Genomic DNA, 12,313 nt, shown 5'->3' with positions numbered 1-12,313 from the left:
AAGCTGAAGCCTATTGGTCCAACTCCGGACCCACCCGCTGAGCAACAAGGTAAATGGTACAAACCAAATGCCTATTGTGCCTTTCATCAAGGGAAAGGCCATGATACTGAAAGGTGCTATCGTCTAAACCACGAAATCCAAGTCATGATTGAGAACGGAACGCTCCCAATGCCAGCCATAAAACCCAATAACATCACCAATCCATTTGGCGATCACGCCAACTTTGTTTCTGTCGAAGACAATGTCGATTATTCCCATCTTATCTGCCCATGTCACTTGAAAGGGGTGTTCATCGGGAAGATATTTGTGGATTGCTTTGAATTCTTGCCAAACCCGAAGAATTAAATTCAAGTCGGGTGTCTTGCTCCAGAATGTACTCCTCTCGTTAATGAAGTTAATAAAGGACAATTCGATTCACCGACCTTCATCATTGGCGTACATCCTCAGAAGACTACCTCGGGATGGAGGCAGACCATCAAAGGGATCAAGGACAAGAGCCGAGCATCTAAGTTGACAGCTGAACAAGAGAAAACTCAGGACTAGATTTAAAAATTATGAGTCGGGATCTGTTTTCTTATATTAGTCTAGTCGAGTCCAGGACTTTCTTTTCTTGAAGTTGAGTCGTTTGTTCCGCGATAACCTAGGGTGTGTCCTAGGAATCGTTCTTTCGAGTCTGTTTAGCTTTTGCCATTCCAATAAAAGGTTGCAGTTTCGTTTCCCAATATGTCTTGTTTTCAATCCTCGATCATTCCGGAAACATGATAAAATGCACAACACACTCAAAGGCAGGTATAGAAATATGTCCCGTTTCAAAATGTAAGGTACACTAGGATCCTGTGTTTGATTCCTTTACCTATTCCATGTCTGGCGGTAGAAAACCTCCATCAAAACCAGGCTTATGACAGGCTTTTAGATGATTCTAGGACGAACCCGGACTAGCTCCTTGTTTTCCATATCGATGACGGAAGGCAAGCCTTTTTCCCACAGAATCATCCCCTCTCGAAGAGAGAAGATATCAACCCGTTCTAAGAAGGGATTGTTAATTCTAACCCAATTTAGTTGGCGAAGCCCAGTTTTTAAGGTGTATCCATTTGTGACTAAGGGAATGAATAGAAGACCATTTTCAAGAAGAGAAAAAAAAAAAAGATGAAAAAGAATGAAAAGATGAGGAAAAAAAAGGACGAAAAAAAAGCAAAAGAAAAAATTGAAAAAATGAAAAAATGAAAAAATGAAAAAAGAAAAGTGATGAAAGAAACAGGAAAAAAGAAAAAAAGATGTTGAAGTCATTGCAGAACGCTTTTGGTTGAATGTCGAAGTTACGGAAGCTAGAAGTCAAGTCAAGTACCCATAGTTGAAGTTCAATGGGCGAAGCCCAAAAGCTTAAGTAGTAACCTCTTTACCCTCTAAGTCCTTCCTGAGACTGTTACAAAGGGATAGTCGGGAATTTTGAGAATTATTCCGCTTGTGTTGTTACACCCAGCCTTTAGGGTCCACACATGGAAATTTTAACCCACATCATTTTTCAACCCATTTGCACTCGTGGTTCATCAAACCCGAGACACCCATTCCAACCACATCAGCAGCCATAGCCCTTGGCCTTAGCACCACAAAACAAACCTTCAGAATGATGGTTAACCATTATAACTTGTTATTACCAAGCTCCACATCCCAAAAGATCCAAGCCTTTTACACCTAACCCCAAACACGGGATTTAACGGTACTTTACAGGCTAGAATGGGATATGACATGATACCTTAGGTGAAACCTTCGAGTGTGTACACACAATCAAAATGCCATGTTTATGCACCATGATCGAACTACGTCGGATTTGATTTCGCTCCACGTGAATACGTAGGCAGTCCTTCAGAATAAGGGATTAAATCCACTCATCAACCAAGTTGTCATCTTGTCGGTTTCTTACGGGTCCTAACCAAGTCCAAATGAAGCCACCTTTGTTTGAGTCGGTCTTAGCACTCGATGTAGGCTAGGATAAGGATATAGGTTCGGATGAATAGTATCAAGTCTCAGAATGAGCTTTATCTAATGGTTTAGGCTAAGATGCTGAGTCACATAGATGTGGGCTTGTGTTGGGAACAGAAAATATGAAAAACCCGCTGAAAAGAAAGAAGGCGTGGAAGAAAAATTAGTAAAAGCCCGTTGAAAAGAAAGAAGGCGGTGGCAAGAAATGATGAGACTCGCTGAAAAGAAAGGAGGTGAGGAGAAGAGTGACAGAATGTTCCCAACAAAAGTCATGTGTGACGTCTAAGTGTTCTCATAAAATCAGTCTGTGTTTAGTGTCTGGGCGAAGCCAACGTTGTTGCTCCGTGAGTTTAATCCACCTTGTCAATGCCAAGTGATCTTGATTCCCATGTGCCCTCGGGAGCACGCCCATGCCATACGAAATCTTCGTCCCAAGTCCGACGACCTTGTGATTCCCATTTGTCATCTTTTGGCGTCAGAATGGCCAATTTACATTTCTACCCCCAGCGAGTCAATAATTGAATTAAAACCCGTGCACACCTGCGGTTTTATTTTCCTTTTTGTTTTACGGTAGCGGGCTACGCCCACGTTGTTTACGGGTCATACAGAGTGTCTGAGTCGTATTTCCTGCTCACCCGTCAAGGTTCGATTTCAAAATGCCAAATATTTCAGAATTCCGAAATTTCAAAACTTTTTGCGAATTATGGATAGATTATCCAAGTAGTGGTACATTTCAAGTCAAGGTTCAAATCTCAAAGTTCAAAATCAAATTTTGGGTCGACGACCCAACATCCAAATGATTCGTTTCAAATTCAAATTTCGGGTCGATGGCCCAACATCGTAAGGGATGTCAAATTCAAAATTTGGGGCGATGGCCCAATTATTCAAAATCTTCAACAGGTTCAAATTTCGAGTCGATGACCCAGTCTTTCAAATTCAATTTCAGGTCGACAACCCAGCATTCCAACACTTCAACTTCAAACCTCGGGTCGATGGCCCAACATTCCAAGTGATGTCAAATTCAAAATTCGGGTCGATGATCCAATTATTCAAAATTTTCAAATTCAATTTTCGGGTCGATGACCCAATCTTTCAAATGATCTAATTTTAGGATCGATGATCCAAATGTGCTTATGTGATGATTATTGCTAGTACATTTTTGTGTTTCAAATGTAGCAGGATATGCTTCAACTGGGGGGCTCTAAAGTCTTCGACTTTAGAGCCATTGCAAACTGGGGGCTCTGAAGCCGTTGGCTTCAGAGACCATTATCAAGATGAAAGGGATGACATCCACTCAGAATTCAATTCAATACAAGAGTATGAAATGGAACAATTCTGTAGCTGAAAGCAAGTGATGAAAGCGGCGGCAACCTCCTCGGAAAGTCCCGTCCCATTTGGACACCTGCCAGCAGATGATAAGCTTTGGGCAAGTGTCAACAGATGATGAATTTTGGACAAGTGCCAGCAGATGATAAACCTTGGGCAAGTGTCAGCAGATACGAATTTCGGACAAATGCCAGCAAATGATAAACTTTGCGCAAGTGTCAACAGTTGCCGAACTACGACGCGGGTTTGATTCCGTCAGAAACGGATACGTAGGCGCCTGAGGATAAGGCTCAACCCACCATATATGCAATTTTATGGGTCGACGACCAACGATGATAATTTGACGCAGCAGAAGCAAGAGTTAATCCACAACGAAGTTTCAGGTATGATCTCTTCTTATGGCTGGCGAGCTTATATACGCAAGTCTAATGGACTATAAACGACCCGCGGAATCCTCAGGTCGAAAGGGACCTGGGGTATACTTTGACTTTCGCCTTGTCCAAGCCTCAGTCAAAGTGGGGGCTCTGTAGATACCCGTATCCGTCGATATTGGAATTTATAGAGAACCCGACAAACACCCGATGATGATAGGACACGTGTATTCTTTAGTTGTCATTGTCATTATTTGGAGCTCGTTTTACGATGTAGAATGGGCGCCGTCGATGAAATGTTTTATCAATTTAAATGATATTTAAATTAATGTTTGTTTTATTAAAGTGAATTCATTTTATTGTTTTAATTTGAATTTATTTTCTTAAGTTTATTTTATTGAAAATAAAATAGATATTTGATTTGAAAAATCATTCTTAAGTTACTTGATTTGAAAAATCAATTTAAATCAATTTATAGACCGTATTTGAAGAACTCGATTTTCTACGATGGTTTATATGCGATTTTAAGCTCGTTTTCAACTCGATTTGAGCACGATTTTGGAAGCAAACTCGAGCCAACTCCTGACCCATAACCCAACCCATCACTCACCCTCATAACCAGGCACTAACCCCATGCAAGCCCCCGTCCAATCTCGCTCCAACCCAGCTAATAACCCGTCCCAATTAGCCCGCACAACCAACCCCTTCCCTTACTCGTGTTCAGCTTCACCAAGCCCCAAACCCACTCCAAACAGCACTTAAACCCGTGCCAATTAACCCTAAACCATACTCTAGTATCCTACCCATATTACCCTAGCTTAACCACCAAGAAACACCCCTCCAAAACCCTACACGAGCTCACGAAAGCTGCTGGACAGCAGCAGTGAAACAGGGAGCCCGACTGCTTGTTGCTCTCTTTTACCCTACTTTAAGTCCCTATAAATACCTCCCCAATGCCATACATTCATTCCTCTAAGTTATCCATACATACTACCGTCACTAATCAGCACTAATATCAACAAAAAAACCCTAATTGCCCCTCAAAACCCTCGACAAAACCGAGACATCCAAACTGAGAAACAGTTTGTGTCTCTCTCGAAATACCATTCGTTTCCCCTTCAAGTCTCCATTAAAATTCGAGTTTCTTATTAATAATTAACCATATAACATCCATCTACATCTTAGACAAAGATTCACGAGCCAAATTGACCTTGAGAGTACACGAATCCCCTCGAAAAACAGAGTGTCATACACTCTGTTTTCGCGGCTTTTCCTGTCTGTCCAGTTCTGTTTGTGCTCGTTTTTCATGCCCAATAACTCAGAACGAGCGTGGTTTGTTTTACGATCTTTGTTCTCCTCTGTTTCTAGTTTTCAAAACATCTTTTAAATCTAATTTTCACCGTGAAACGAGTGAGAAATTTCAGTTTGAAAGTTGCTGTCCAGATTTACAAAAAACGTGTTGTTGCTTTGTTCCTTCGTCGACGACGGCCTCTCGAGATAAAATCTACCATCGATTACGACCCAAGACGGTGTCAACGATACATGTAGGTTGAGGGTGCATCAAATCCTCCTCTTCTCCCTTTTATTTCGTTTTTTTATGTTTGTTTTTTATAGTCCTTTTTTACTTTGTTTATCGTTTTGTTTATCGCTTGATTTTGTTAACTATGAAACTAGTATAGTGTGAGTACGAGTTAAAGTACCACCATGAACACCCGCGTTGACTTGAGTTGGGAAAGAAATCGGCCACATCGGTCGATCGTATCCCCCTTCTCATTTACATATCCTCGTGTTCAAGGTAGGACATTAGTAAAACGAATTCTAACTTTGTGCCTCGCTTTTGACCCCTCGCTTGTTTCATTCAATTCGACCTGCCCTAGGACCCGTTGCATGTTAGTTCGACCTCTGATTGTTAATGTAACACCCCCATTTATTTAAGGGCCTGAACTAGGACTCCTCAGATAAATGACAGTGTTACCATCTCGGAAACCCGAGGCAGTAAATAACAAAGGGAAGAAAACACAGTACTTTATTAAAATGTTTATAGTGAGATTACAACTGGAAATAAAACAAAGTCTCAAAATACGACCAAAAGATAAAGTCTGATAAAACTACTAATAAGACTAAGGTGGGCTAGGCACTAAGTCAGTCATCCAAGCTCTCTTCCCGGCCAGCTCCCATCAGTCTCTGAAATACCTGTCAATTTGCTCACCAATAATTGGATCATCACAGGCGTACACGAATACACAGGGTCAGTCGCGAAGCTGAGTAGGTAATACAATAAAACAACAACATAATACACATGCTCCTCCTTCACCACCACCGCCATCACAACTCATAACCCGGATAACCCAGCCATACCGATCCCCGGTAGACTATACATCGACCGTAGCCGATCTGCCAGCACGCAGCTGAGGACACCAGGGCAAGTCCTGCAGAACCCGCCTGGGCCTTATCACCACACCATACTCACCTCCACCTCCACTAACTCCGATGCAATAATATATTAAAACAGTTCAACGATAATACTTAACGGAATTAAATCAGACAATCATATTATAACATGTAAATCACCGATTCAGTCAATCCAGTCACATAGTACTATATCAAGTCCAGTGTATTCCCCTACCTCAAATACCGGTAATAATCTAACTACAGATCAGAAGTACTCCACCCGAAACTCGCCACCTAAACATATACATAACATAATTAATTCACTTAACTATTCCCGTTCCCATACTCAAGAGTCACTATAAGTAGAAACTTTCCCAAATTAGAAGTTACTAAAAATGTAAGTTACCCAAAATAGAAAGGTTCCTAAAATGGGAAGTTTCCAAAAATAGCAACTTACTAAAAATAGCAGGTTACTAAAAATAGTAACCTTCCCGGAATAGAATCCCGACTCAAAGCCTAAATATATGATTCCGTCATCGCTACTTAATATCGACTTAATAACTAAAACTAATAATAGAAATAATAATAATGTACATATTTTCCGACTTACTAAAAATAGAAACCGTAACAAAAATACCCAAAAACAATAAACCCAACCCGACACACAAACGCACCCCCTTCAACCCGACACAACTCCCTCCAACAACCACCAGCCCTCACCGCCGACCACCAGGCCTGACACCAGGTCTGGCCTGGTCACCTCCAACCACCACCAACGTGGTTGACCCACGCCGGTGGTCAGAACCACCACCACCAACACCCCCTGTCTGCAACTCTGCCGCCACAAAACGCCACAACAAGCCCATTTCTGACTCGTCTGCCACCACGACACATCCCTGCCACCTCGCCTAACCACCACCCTTGATACCACCGTCGAACGGCGACTCTGACACACGTGGCACCACCGATTCGACCTCCCCCGAGTCCACGGTGGTGCCACCCCATTATCCTATGTCTGAAATGAAACAGAACCACCCATATCAACCCCGGCGCCTGATCGCCACCACTACAACCACCAACAGCGACGACAACCACTCAACCTACCACCACACGACTCGACTCACAACCAGCAACACATCCCTCACCCCGACGACTGCTATAACAGCCCCTAAACGACGTACAACCCAGATCAAACTAGCGTGATGAAATGAAAACGGGGGACCTTACCGACGACGGCGTCGATCCGTGCTATTCCGGCAAGTACGACCACCCTCGTCCACCAAAGAAACGACTTCCCTAGACTCACGGCAGACCCTACTCCCTCCACACTCACCGGCGTGCGCTCGTTGACTGTAATTGAGGCTTGCGGCGTGGAGGAAAAGAGGTTTGATGATGATGATATGTAAAAATGACGGTAGGGAGGGGATTAGGTTTTAAGGTTGATTTAGGGTTTGGTTTTAGGGTTTTGGTGAGTGGTAAAATGGTAAATGGGTAAGTGGGTAGATGGGTTATAACATCTTGACCCAAAATGCCACCTAAAACTATAAACCCGACTCATCTTACAATATGAATCAATTAACTACCTTTACGCTTTTACCATTACTATAATAACATGATTTAATTACTTTTACGATACTACTAAATAATAATATCTCGCTCAATCGATAATTAAAATACGGGGTATTACAGTCTTCCCCCCTTAAAATGAACTTCGTCCCGAAGTTCGCTCCCATACCAAACATGTCATCCGAATATAAAAGACATCCCGTATAACTAACAAAATCAAACACACAACTAGACTAAATAAACACGAAATGTTACATTCTACCCTCCTAAAAAGAAAGTTACGTCCCGTAACTTACCTCAAGTGAACAGATGTGGATAACTCTCTCTCATTGCGGCCTCGGTTTCCCAGGTAGCCTCCTCTGCCTTATGATTAGTCCACATCACCTTCACTAATGCAGTCTCTCCGTGCCTGGTCTTTCTAACTTTCCTGTCCAAAATCTCCTTATGTGTCTCGATGTAGGTAAACTGCTCGTCCACCTCGACCACATCATGGCTCAAAATATGCGAAGGGTCACTCAAATACCTCCACATATGAGAAACATAGAAGACATTATGCACCCTGGCTAAAGCTGGTGGTTGGGCTAGCCGATATGCCACCTCTCCAACTCTATCCAAGATCTCATATGGCCCAATGAACTTCTGGCTCAACTTCCCCCGCTTCCCGAATCTCATCACTCCCTTCATCGGAGATACCCTAAGAAGTACTTTCTCTCCCACCTTGAAAGAAATGTCGCTTCTCCTAGCGTCAGCATAGCTCTTCTGCCGGTCCTAGGCAGCCCTCATCTTCTGTCGAATGATCTGCACCTGCTCAACCATCTCCTGAATCATCTCTGGTCCCAAAACTACCGCATCAGCTCGATCATCCCAACACACAGGACTCCTACACTTCCTGCCATATAGAGCCTCAAATAGAGCCATCCCAATACTTGCGTGATAACTGTTGTTGTATGAAAACTCAATCAACCCCAGTCTATCCTCCAAGACCCACCGAACTCCAAAACACAAGCCCTCAACATGTCCTCGAGTGTCTGAATAGTCCTCTCTGTCTGACCATCTATAGCTGGATGAAAAGCGGTGCTCATCTTTAACTGAGTACCCATTAATGACTGCAACTCCTGCCAGAATTTGGATAGAAACCTGGAGTCTCTATCGGAAATGATGTCCTTGGGCACACCATGCAGCTTCACCACATATTGGACATAAGCCTTGGCCAACTCGGCTTTACTCCAAGTATCCTTCATGGGAATAAAGTGAGCCGACTTGGTTAGCCTATCCACGATCACCCAAATCATATTGTTACCTCTCTGACTTCGAGGCAACCCAACAATGAAATCCATGGAAATACTCTCCTACTTCCACTCTGGCACATCTAATTGTTGAACCTTCCCTTGCGGTCTCTTATGTTCACCCTTCACTCTCTGGCACGTCAAGCATCGAGCTACGAACTCAGCAACTTCCCTCTTCATATTCGGCCACCAAAAAGTCTTCTTGAGGTCCTTGTACAGCTTATCTCCCCATGGATGAACTGAGTATGGTGTAGCATGTGCCTCGAAGAATCTTCCTCTTGACTCCTCATTATCCGGAACACACCACCGTCCTCCAAACCTCGGACTACCATCGATATGGATACCAAACTCGGAATCAACCCCGGCCGCCTGTTCTCTGTTGCTGCGCCACTTCGAATTCTAGCATCGGCTTCCTCAGTAACTCTCGGATCTCCTCATATAACTCCGGCTCAACGGTCAAGTCCCCAAGAGTCTCTCCTTAGGATCATGTGGATTCTCATCTCTCGCACTCATTATGCATCCTCACCCTAGATCGGCTTTCGCTCAAAGCATGGATGTATTTCTGCTCAAAGCATCGCCTACGACATTCGCCTTCCCCTCATGATAAAGTATCTCCATGTCATAATCGCCAATCAATTCGATCCATCTCCTCTGTCTCATGTTCAACTCCTTTTGTGTGTAAATGTATTTTAAGCTCTTGTGATCGGAAAACACTTTGAAGGTAGCTCCATAAAGATAATGTCGTCATAGTTTAAGCGCAAACACCATCGCCCCAACTCTAGATCATGAGTAGGGTAATTCTCCTCATAGGTCTTCAATTGTCGAGAAGCGTAAGCGATTACCTTCCCGTTCTGCATCAATACGCACCCCAGACCCTTCTTGGAAGCATCAGTATACACCTCGAAATTATCATTCCCATCTGGTAGTGCAAGGATAGGAGCTGTAGTGAGACATTCTTTGAGGGTTAGAAACGCCTCCTCACAACTCTCATCCCAAACAAACCTGTTCTCCTTCCGCATCAATGACGTCAATGGCTTTGCGATCTTTGAGAAGTCCTTGACAAATCTTCGATAATAACCTGCTAGCCCCAAGAAGCTTCGGATCTCACCCACATTCTTAGGACCCTGCCATCTTGTCACTGCCTCAATATTACTAGGATCAACTGACACCCCTTCCTTGGAAATCACATGCCCCTTAAAAGCAACTTTCTTCAACCGAACTCGCACTTGCTCGACTTGGCATATAGTGGTTATCCTCCAAGGTTTTCAATACTAACCTCAAATGTTCCTCATGTTCTTCCTCGTTCTTGGAGTACACCAGGATATCATCGATGAACACAACCACGAACTTGTCCGGTAAGGACCGAACACTCGATTCATCAAGTCCATGAACACGCCTGGCGCATTAGTCAACCCGAATGGCATGACCACGAACTCATAGTGCCCATACCTGGTTCTGAAAGCGGCCTTAGGTATATCTTCGTTCTTAATCCTCAACTGGTGATAACCCGACCTCAGATCGATCTTAGAGAAAACTCCGGCTTCTCTTAATTGATCGAACAAATCATCGATCCTTGGCAAAGGATAACGGTTCTTGATGGTCACATTGTTCAACTCACGGTAATCCACGCAAAGTCTCAAGCTTCCATCTTTCTTCTTGACAAACAACACTGGTGCTCCCAAAGGTGAAACATTAGGCCGTATGTAACCTTTCTCTGCTAGCTCATCCAACTGCTTCTTCAATTCCTCCATCTCCTTTGGTCCCATACGGTAAGGTGGTTTAGAAATCGGCCCCGCCCGCTTCGCGGATCAATGGAAAAGTCCACTTCTCTCGGTGGTAACCCTGGAATGTCCTCCGGAAATACTCTCTCGAACTCCCTCACCACTGGAATCTCAGACACCTTAGGAGTCTCCGACTCACTATCCCACATCTGACACAAGATCAATTGATCCCCTTTCCTCAGACTCGACTTTAGGGTGTTAACAGATATGAATTTGACTCTTGGCTTGACCACATACCCCTTATAAGACACCTTAGCTCCCTTAGGTCCCCTCAATTAGATTTTCTTCTGATATCAATCGATAAAAGCTTTGTATTTCCCTAACCAGTCCATCCCCAGAATCACCTCAAAACCCCCCAATGGAAACTCTATAAGGTCACAGTGAAACACAACCTCCCTGATCTGGATTGGTACCTCAGTGTAGACTCTATCACAAGACACCGACTCCCCCGAAAGTACAACTACCGAATCAACAATTCTATCATATGACTTAAGGTTTAAGACTCTAGCATGTTCCGCAGATATAAAGGAATGTGTAGCTCCGGAATCAAACAACACAAAGGTGGGTTTAGAGTTAACAGGAAATGTACCAGTCACCACATGAGCGTCATTCTTAGCTGCCTCCTTGCCCATGGCAAAGAGCTTGCCACTGGACTTAGTCCCACTCTGACTTGAAGAAGCTGCTCCAGATTGTTTGTTCCCCTCATTTGCAGTCCTCTGAAAGTTGGTACTCCCACTCTGCTGACTCTGCTGGTTACGGTTCTGGTAGTTGTTGTAGCTTCCCTGGAAACTGTTACTAGCTCCAGACCTCGCACCTCCCCCATAGCCAGACATAGGTATGCGATAATCGTTATACCTGGACCCCACCAAACGAGAGCCATGAACCCGGACATAGGTGCCCCTGTATCCACCAGACCGATTCACCCCGGATGATCGGCATTCAAACCTCTTGTGTCTGTCTTTCCGCAGCCAAAACAAGTAATCCCCGCAGAGCTACCTCTCCTGCTGGTGCCCCTGAAGCCGCCTCCACTCTGAGCTCTCATACCCCCTGGGGCACTGTTAGTGGAGTACCCACCATATCTGCCCGACCTCGCTTCTTTGCCCCAAAGATTATCGCTCGTGGTCTCCGACTTCCTTTTCTCGGCCTTGCCTTTCTTATCGCCTTGACTGTTCCAAGAGCCTCTCAGAACACCAGCCCTCAAGTAAATTTCTGAATCGTGGTGGGTGGAGCTGCTGTGAGCCTCTTCTTGATGTCCATAGTGAGTCCCCGCTCAAACCTCATAGCCAGCATAGCCTCATTCTACCCAAAGTCATCAATGTATGAGGATAACTGTCGAAATTTCCGATGATAAGCCTCCACTGTCATGTTTTCTGTCATATTGAAAGTGTCAAACTCCTCCCATAGCTTGGCTTTTTGGAACTCGGGCATGAACTCATTCTTCAGAAGCTCTTGGAATTCCAACCAAGACACATGTCCCGTCTCAAGATCCCTAGCAACCTGTCGTATCTCCACCTTATTCCTGGTCCACTCCACCACCTGTGGCCCTAAGATAGTGGGCAGCTTGATCCACCTACAGCTCTTCCGGACATGCTATCAGCTCAAACAGATTGGT

This window comes from Silene latifolia, chromosome 2 (assembly GCF_048544455.1).
Source record: "Silene latifolia isolate original U9 population chromosome 2, ASM4854445v1, whole genome shotgun sequence".
NCBI lineage: Eukaryota > Viridiplantae > Streptophyta > Magnoliopsida > Caryophyllales > Caryophyllaceae > Silene > Silene latifolia.
Note: the sequence above shows the minus strand (reverse complement) of the source record.